This window comes from Lactuca saligna, chromosome 9 (assembly GCF_052625555.1).
Source record: "Lactuca saligna cultivar CGN05327 chromosome 9, ASM5262555v1, whole genome shotgun sequence".
NCBI classification, from domain to species: domain Eukaryota; kingdom Viridiplantae; phylum Streptophyta; class Magnoliopsida; order Asterales; family Asteraceae; genus Lactuca; species Lactuca saligna.
The window spans coordinates 71,451,177-71,460,274 of record NC_136425.1 but is presented as its reverse complement, the minus strand read 5'-3'; the positions used below and the strand labels follow the sequence as shown (position 1 = coordinate 71,460,274).

Genomic DNA, 9,098 nt, shown 5'->3' with positions numbered 1-9,098 from the left:
CAATCTATAGTGAGGTGAGGTCCTATACAGTTCTCGCAACCCACCATAATGGCATAGATGGATTGGACCATCTTAGTCATTCTTCGATCCAAATTCTCTAACTCAGCCATCATTGCCGCTGTGCTATCATTAATTAAGTTCACTACCCCTTGGCTTAATTCATTCCTTGGGTTATGATATTCTCTAGAGTGTTTAGAGAATTCTTCATTTAGCTCTTTTATTACTGGGGTGGCTTCTTTGTGAGATGTCCTCGCAAATCAAGCAGCTGCCTAGTTGTTACATTGACCCCATCATAGAAAATGGAGACTTCTTGTTGACTATTTAGATCATGATGTGGGCAGTTCCTTAGTAGGCCCTTGTATCTCTCCCAAGCCTCATAAAATTACTCTCCAGCTTGTTGTTCAAAGTTGGCTATGTCTTTCTTCAACATGGCAATCTTTGAAGGAGGGAAAAATTGGTCTATAAATTTTTCTTTCATATTAGCCCATGTAGTGATGGATCCTGGAAAGAGTGATTTCAGCCAATCTTTCGCAGCTCCCTTGAATTTGACCGGTAGCATACGAAGCAAGACAGTATCGCGAGGTACATTTGGAACATTGAAGTAGTCGGCTACATCGTTGACCTCTTCCACATGTTTATGTGCGTCTTCATGATCTTTCTCATAGAAGAGGATTTCCTTAAGTTGAGCAAGGATGTGGCCTTTGAGTTCGAAAGTGGTAGCTGCAGGAATCACGAGTTGCACGAGTCCTGGGCCAATATCGTCACATATCCTTTTCTCCCATTCACCCGTGGAAACTTCATCGATGTTAGAGATGGTGTTAGCGGGTTCAACTTCAAAGACGCTTTCTTCTTCGGATTCAGATTCGTAATCGTTTACTTCCAGGATTGGATTTCCTTCAAAATGTTCAAAATTGCTTTCCTCGCTCTTTTGATTGCTAGAACCACCTTCCTTATTGTTTTATTTCTTTACAAAAACTAATTTAACGTCCTTGAAAGGTGATTTCTTTGGCAGATTAAAGCTTTCAAACACCTTTGTTTTTGTTCTTCTTAAGAGCAGATTCCAGATCTTCGTATGGGCGAACTAGGGGTGTGTTGGATCCTCGGGTCATGTACAACCTGAAATCAAAACAAGAAACACACGTAAAAAGAACAAAAAGAAAATAAAAACAAAACTGAATTTCAGCGATGGACTCGCCGAGTAGCTTCGAGTCCACTCGGCGAGTTCAATGCTAAAACAGAAAAAAAAAATTAAACAAAAAATTCTAAAAATAGTTAAACTCAAAACTTAACCCAATAACTATACTACTAAAGCAGTAATTTTGTGCAAGGTAGATCTCACACAAAGGATCGATAATACTAGAAATAAGAATTAATTTTTGAACCGTTCCCCGGCAACAGCGCCAACAACTTGATGGAAACTAACTAGTTTTATCCTACTTTCTAATTACGAATTTGACACACAAAAGGCAGTGGACCTGTCAATTGGTGGTATAAATTAGCTAGCAGGGTATCGAACTCAGGGAATGAAAATTAATCTAACCACTAAAATTATCTAAAACAGATAGTAAAATAGAAGGGGTTTCTCTAGTTTTGCAAGACTAGAAACTTAACAAAAATTTAACTAACACCTAACTAAGCAACTAACAACTAAACAATTAAAATGCAACTAAATTCAATAATAAAGAGGACTTTTGTTTAGGTTTGAATCATTTGGTCGTATGGTTGATTTTATGGTATATGTATCGGATTAACTTTTCATTTGCAATCAATAAAGGTGATTAGGTTCACGTTTTCTATTACTAATCCTTAGAAAACTGATTAATTCAAGCAATGGTCAGTTGTCTAAATTAAAGAATTTCCTAGTTTATTAATTCGGGTTAAATAAGACTTGTCATGGTTAGTTAAATTAATAATTCACTTAACCACTTGTTGATGGTTTATCACACAAGCTCACACATTAATTTACCTATTTTCTAATTAATCCTAGTTTCACATTCGCTATTCCTATGCATATAATTATGTTTTCGCATAAATCATACGATTTAGCAATTAAGAGATGTTTATGCAGCGTAATATGTTGGACAATTAACTGAAAATAGTTGTAATTAACACATAAGGTTCTTTAACAAGCTTAACAAAACAAAATCACCAAATTAGATTAATCCTAACCATAAAATCAATCCATATTCACATAATCATCTACCCTAAACAGAAGACAAACATTTTTGTTCATAATTGCAGTAACAATAAACTCAAAAACGAAATTCATAAGTTTAAACATGATTCAATCAAAGGTTTAAGTAAGAATATACTTGAATTGCCTTAAATCTTCCCAAAATCGAATGCTTAGACTTGATATTCAAGTTTCTAGGGTTCCAGCAGTACCTCAATCGCAGCTTAGCCTTCAATGGTTTCCAGAGAGAACCTCAATTCGGGGTTGTGACTTCAATTTATAGATTTCATAAAATAGGGTCTACTCGTTGAGTAGACAAAGACTCGATGAGTCCCCTTGTAGAATCCGTGTACGACAAGGACTTAACGTGTTGCTTCGCGAACCTTCGTGGTTACTCGTCGAGTAGACGTCCCTGCTCGCCGAGTAGCTTCAAGATTTGGCATTTTTCTTCTTTCTTCTATTCCCGAGCTTTCGATCACTTCTCCTGCTTTCTTTCAGCTTCCGAGCATATCTTTTGGACTGAAAATACAATTTGAACACTATTAAGTACATTTTGTCCACAATATGCAAATAATTAGCCAATAAATAATAAAAATCTATACTAAAGATATAGCTAAATATGAACATATCACTAGTGATCTACATCTACTTTAATTTCTTAGTGTAATGTGGCTTTGTATCGACACATGTGATACAAATAAACTTAGTTGGTCAGGTTGGAAACCTAGTGAGTACATATAGTTTTCAACCCACAATAAAAAAAAAGTTATTACCTTGCATCATCAAACAATTAACCGAATTACCAATCCCCATTATCTTCTTTATTTCTTAATGATCTACCCTAAAAATCATCTATTATTCACTCATTTATTTCTAACGATTCTCCTAAGGAATAGGCACGAAGTGCATCATTTCCAAGGTTTATAGAACATGCACTAATTCCATAACTCTTATGCCTACTCTGTGCAGTACACAACCTATTCCGCACCTACTTAATCAACTCAGTGGCTTTAGAAAAACTTCGATGCTCCTAATCACTCGTTGGCTGACCTCACCCTAGTAAATCAGAGTCTGGCATCTCCTCTCATAAAGAAACTCAAAGGGAGGCACCAACGTTGGCGGGGTAACTGTTTTTTTGTAAGAGAACTCAATTAAAAGGGGGTAGCTATCCTAACTCACACCAAAATCCAACACACACATGCACACATGCGAGTGGTAAGTAGTACTGAAAAGAAGCTGAGTACCCAACTACTTGTGAAATTTCCTCCAAAATCGGGAAGTGAAACTGACATCACATTCTGAAATTGTAACATCCTAAAAACGAAGGCTAAGTTTTTCATTTTTAAAATAATATGACATCCATTTTTAATAAAGTTACATTCAAGATAAATCATTTTTTCAACAACCATTATTCAGAAATTAAAGTTATATTGAAGGCAATGTGGAATCTTGAATCATAAAATTGTTGACGTGTGTGTGCAGTCCAGCCTTCACAATATGATAAATACCTAAAAAAGTATTTAATCCACAACTCTTAGCACAAATTTTAGTGAGTTCCCCAAATATCTCATACAACACAACATAATAATCCGCTATGGGTAATTAGTAACCCTGAGGACTAGCAACAGTCCCAGTGGGCTAACAGCATTCCCTATAAATTAACAACACACCTCACAGGTTATCAGCAACCCTAGCAACTAAGAGTAGTTCCATAGACTCACAACAGTCCAGAAGATATCAACAACTCTGTTCACAAATAAAAACTATCAATAATTAAGACCCAACTGGTCAACATTCATATACTACCACATATGCAAGTATAGTGAGAGGACTCACGTTGTAACAACGCAAATTTTCAAATAAAATTTTCATTTAAAATAAAGTGGTTTCATTCAACCAATCATATTTATTTCATGTTCATATCAAATACAAATATAAAATCCCCAAGATCTCAAATAGCAGCAGTGTGTATGCATCATGTCGGCGCCTTCCCACGGTCCTCGCTAGTACCTGAAACACATACATAACAACTTGTAAGCATAAATGCTTAGTGAGTTCCCCAGTATACCACTTACACATATATGCCTTTCCAGGCCCGGACCTTCCGGTCCACAGTACAATGCCTTCCAGCCCATATGATAATCGCCTTCCGGCCCATAAGATAATTGCCTTCCGGCCCATAAGATAACTGCCTTCCGGCCCATAAGATAATTGCCTTCCGGCCCATAAGATAATTTCCTTCCGTCCCATAAGATAATTGCCTTCCAGCCCATAACATGATTGCCTTCCGGCCCATAAACATATATAACACATAATACATTTACTCTAACACATATATCACATATATCATATATCATACCTGACCTTCCTGTCACATAATACATTGCCTTCCGGCCCATAGAAACATACATAGCATGCATAGCAACTATTCCTTTCAATTATAGCATATATATAACACATAACATATCCGACCTTCCGGTCACACAGTCAAACCCTTCCGGGTACAGTATAGTGAGAAGACTCACCTCGTGGTAATGTAAGCTATCAACTCTTGAAACTACTCGCACTCGATCCGCCGATCTGCAGACTCCCTATAATACCATATACCCTTATTAATACTCTTATCATTTAAGACAACTGACCCTAAGAATTTACATGCAGGTCAACTCTGGTCAACGGTCAACTTGACCGGACTCGTCGAGTGCAAAGGCGACTCGGCGAGTCTAGACGTCCTCCCCAAATTTCCCTGTTGTTCCCCTTCTACTCGTCGAGTATCCCTCTTGACTCGACGAGGTCCTCGTGGAAGAATCGCGGGGCCACCCCGACTCCACTCGTCGAGTCTGAAGAACAACTCGGCGAGTCCCAGTGAATCTTCAAACTACTCGCCGAGTCTGCTCATCCGACTCGGCGAGTCCATGCCATGCAGTCGATCAACTGCTTCCTGAAACACGTATGGTCCCGAAATACACACTCATGGGACTATCTGGACCTCTAAACATCCTATTACTGGGGTATAAACACTTGGGTAACAACATAATAATCCCTCTAATCATCAAATGGGTTCTATAAACCCTAACTTCATATACACATCAATCACAGAAGAACGAAATCCGAGATATTACCTGATTGATGCACTTTCTGTGTCCCCAATCCTAAGAACGTGATTCTCTTGCTGTTCCTTTAGCTAAACCTTCCTCTTCCTTGCACACAACTCTTCCAAACCCAACAATGGTCTTCAATCCTTGTTCCAGATGCACACAATCGTTCTAGGGTTCTTCTCAGTAAGCAAAAACGAACAATGACGACCTAAGAGGCGTTATAAACGATCCAAAACCAAACGGCTAGGGTTTCTGCTGAACAGCGTCGACTTGCCGAGTCCCTAATGGACTCGTCGAGTCCAGTCGCGAATCTGCGACCAAGTCTGTGGTCCTACTCGGCGAGTCAGGCACCAACTCGCCGAGTCCCTTCCTATAATGTCCCCAAAATAGTTTTAAAACAATACCTGAAATTCCGGGCTGTTACAACTCTCCCCCACTAGAACTAGACTTCGCCCTCAAAGTCTCACTCTGCGAATAACTCCGGATGTTGCTCCCGCATGTCACGCTCCGGCTCCCAAGTCATCTCCGATCCCTTCCGGTGTTGCCACTGAACCAACACCAGAGGTACTTCCTTGTTCCGCAGAACCTTGATCTTCCGATCCCTAATAGCTACTGGTCTCTCGGCGTAATTCAGGCTCGCATCCACCTGAATATCCTCTAACAGAACCACCGCCGATTCATCGGCTATACACTTCCTCAACTGTGATACGTGAAAGGTATTGTGAATCTGTCCCAACTCTGCTGGCAACTCCAACCGATAAGCTACCCGACCTACCCTTGCAATTACCCGAAATGGACCTATGAACCGGGGCCCCAACTTGCCCCTCTTTCTGAACCGGATCACTCCCTTCCAAGGAGAAACCTTCAGGAGACCGAAGTCGCCGACCTGGAATTCCAGCTCGGACCGGCGTCTGTCCGCATAACTCTTCTGTCGGCTTTGGGCGGTCAATAATCTCTGCCTAACCTGCTGAATCTGCTCTGTCTTCTGGAGTACGATCTCTGTACTGCCCATCACTCTCTGACCCACCTCTCCCCAGCAAATGGGGGTCCGACACCTCCTACCATACAACAACTCAAAAGGTGGCATACCAATGCTCGAATGATGGCTGTTTTTGTAGGAAAACTCTGCCAAGGGTAAATACGCATCCCAGCTACCCCCGAAGTCTAACACACACGCTCGAAGCATGTCCTCCAATGTCTGAATCGTCCGCTTGCTCTGCCCGTCGGTCTGGGGATGGTATGCGGTACTAAAATGCAGTTTAGTACCCAGCTCCTCATGAAATTTCTTCCAGAACCTGGAAGTGAAACGTACATCACGGTCTGAAATAATCAAGATCGGCACTCCATGCCGAGATACTACCTGTCTCACGTATAACTCCGCCAACTTCTCCGCTGATGAACTCTCGCTAATGGCAAGGAAGTGTGCACTCTTCGTCAATCTATCCACAATCACCCAAATTGCATCGACTCCCCTAGCAGTTCTTGGCAATTTGGTGATGAAATCCATAGTAATCTGCTCCCACTTCCACTTAGGAATCTCCAAGGGCTGCAACTTACCATGCGGTCTCTGGTGCTCGGCTTTAACCCTACGGCAAGTCAAACACCTCTCAACGAACCATGCGACGTCTCTCTTCATACAAGGCCACCAATATTCCTTCCTCAAATCCAAATACATCTTCGTAGCACCGGGATGGATCGAGAATTTCGATCTATGAGCCTCCTCCATCAAAATAGCACGCGTACCGCCCACGAATGGTACCCAAATCCGACCCTGAAACGTCAAAAGTCCTCGTCCATCCTTAACGAACTCTGAAATTAACCCAACGACTCTCTCTTTCTTCTGCATCTCGGATCTCACAGCCTCGGCCTGCGCCCCACGAATAGCATCCAATATCGGGGTCATCACTGTCAGTCTCAAACATACGTCTCGCAATGGAGTGCTTTCCGCTCTACGACTCAATGCATCGGCTACCACATTAGCCTTGCCTGGGTGGTATAGGATCTCACAGTCATAATCCTTAACCACGTCCAACCATCTCCTCTGACGCATATTTAGGTTGGGTTGATCCATCAAATACTTCAAACTCTTATGGTCCGTGTATATAGTACAACGAACCCCGTACAGGTAGTGACGCCATATCTTGAGAGCGAACACCACTGCCCCCAACTCTAAATCATGTGTGGGATATCTCGCCTCATGAGGCTTCAGCTGCCTCGACGCATAAGCTTTCACATGACCTCTCTGCATCAACACCGCACCCAGTCCCGAAATCGATGCGTCGCAGTATACGACAAAATCCTCCATCCCTTCCGGGAGAGCTAACACCGGGGCTTCGCACAATCTCTGACGAAGTGTCTCGAAGGAAATCTGCTGCTCGGGTCCCCATGAGAATGTAACACCCTTCCGGGTCAACCTGGTAAGCGGTACTGCGATCTTGGAGAAGTCCCTAATAAACCTCCGATAGTACCCCGCCAACCCAAGGAAACTCCTGATCTCGGAAGGTGACTTCGGTGCCTCCCAACTCATCACTGCTTCCACCTTGGCCGGATCGACCAATATCCCTGCCTGATTAACAACATGTCCAAGAAATTGGACCTCCCGCAACCAGAAGTCACATTTGGAGAATTTTGCATATAGATTCTCCGACCTTAGTACCTCAAGGACCTCCCTCAAATGTCTCTCATGCTGCCCTCTAGTTCGCGAATATACTAGGATGTCGTCGATAAATACAATCACAGACCGATCCAGCATCGGCCTGCATACCCTGTTCATGAGGTCCATGAACACTGCCGGGGCATTGGTGAGCCCAAAAGGCATCACCACGAACTCGTAATGCCCATACCGCGTCCTGAATGTTGTCTTCTGGACGTCCTCATCCCGCACTCTTACCTGATGGTACCCTGATCTCAGATCGATCTTGGAAAACCAAGATGCCCCTTGCAACTGATCGAATAGATCATCTTGGATAACCGACTTAACGGCTCACGACTAATGCTGATATGCTGACTAAAAGCTAAAGATACAAAGGATCTACTCGCACCTGAATCAAATAACACAAGAGCAGGCATAGAGTTCACAATAAAAGTACCTACACATATATTAACATAAGCATAACATTTCAACTTTAAATAAATACGCGAATTACAGTATACCTGCCACAACATCGGGTGCAGCGCGGACCTCCTCCGCAGTCAGCTGAAAGGCTCTCCCGCGAGCCCTCGGGGCCTCGACCTTCGCCGGTCGTGTCTCGGTAGTCCTGGTAGTAGGTGTAGATCCCTGACGAAGCTGCGGGCACTCGGCCTTCCGATGGCCTGTCTGGTTGCAATGAAAGCAAACCATAAACCCCTTAGGACAATCCCTGGCAATGTGTCCTTCCTTGCCACACTTGTAGCAACCACCCGCTCTACACGCCCCCTCATGACTCTTGCCGCACTTTCCGCAAGTGCGGCCCTTCGAACCTCCCGTCCTCGAATCAGCGGACTTGAACCGCTTGGCTGCCGGCTGAGACTGAGCCGGTCACCGGTCCACCTGCCGAGACTCGGCCTCCTCCCTGGCCTGGGTCTCCAACTCGATCTCGCGCTTCCTGGCATTCGCCTGAAGCTCAGTGAAAGTACGATAGGTGGAGTTTGACACAAACTCCTGGATATCCCTCCTCAACACGCCCAAGTACCGGCTCATCCGTGACTGCTCTGTAGACACCAACTCGGGGCAGAACATCGCCCTCTCATGAAACTTCCTTGTAACCACCGCAACGGAATCAGTACCCTGCTTAAGGGTCAAGAACTCCTGGATCAATCGTTCCCTCTCCACTGGGGGAACGTACTCG

General features: G+C 43.3%; 1 non-coding gene across 1 annotated transcript; it reads left to right on the top strand.

Annotated features, from left to right (window-relative positions):
* Window positions 1-323: 323 nt before the first annotated feature.
* On the top strand, window positions 324-430 carry LOC145019082 (small nucleolar RNA R71). The gene has a single exon (XR_013667401.1). It is a non-coding gene; the product is annotated as a small nucleolar RNA R71 (small nucleolar RNA).
* Window positions 431-9,098: the final 8,668 nt, after the last annotated feature.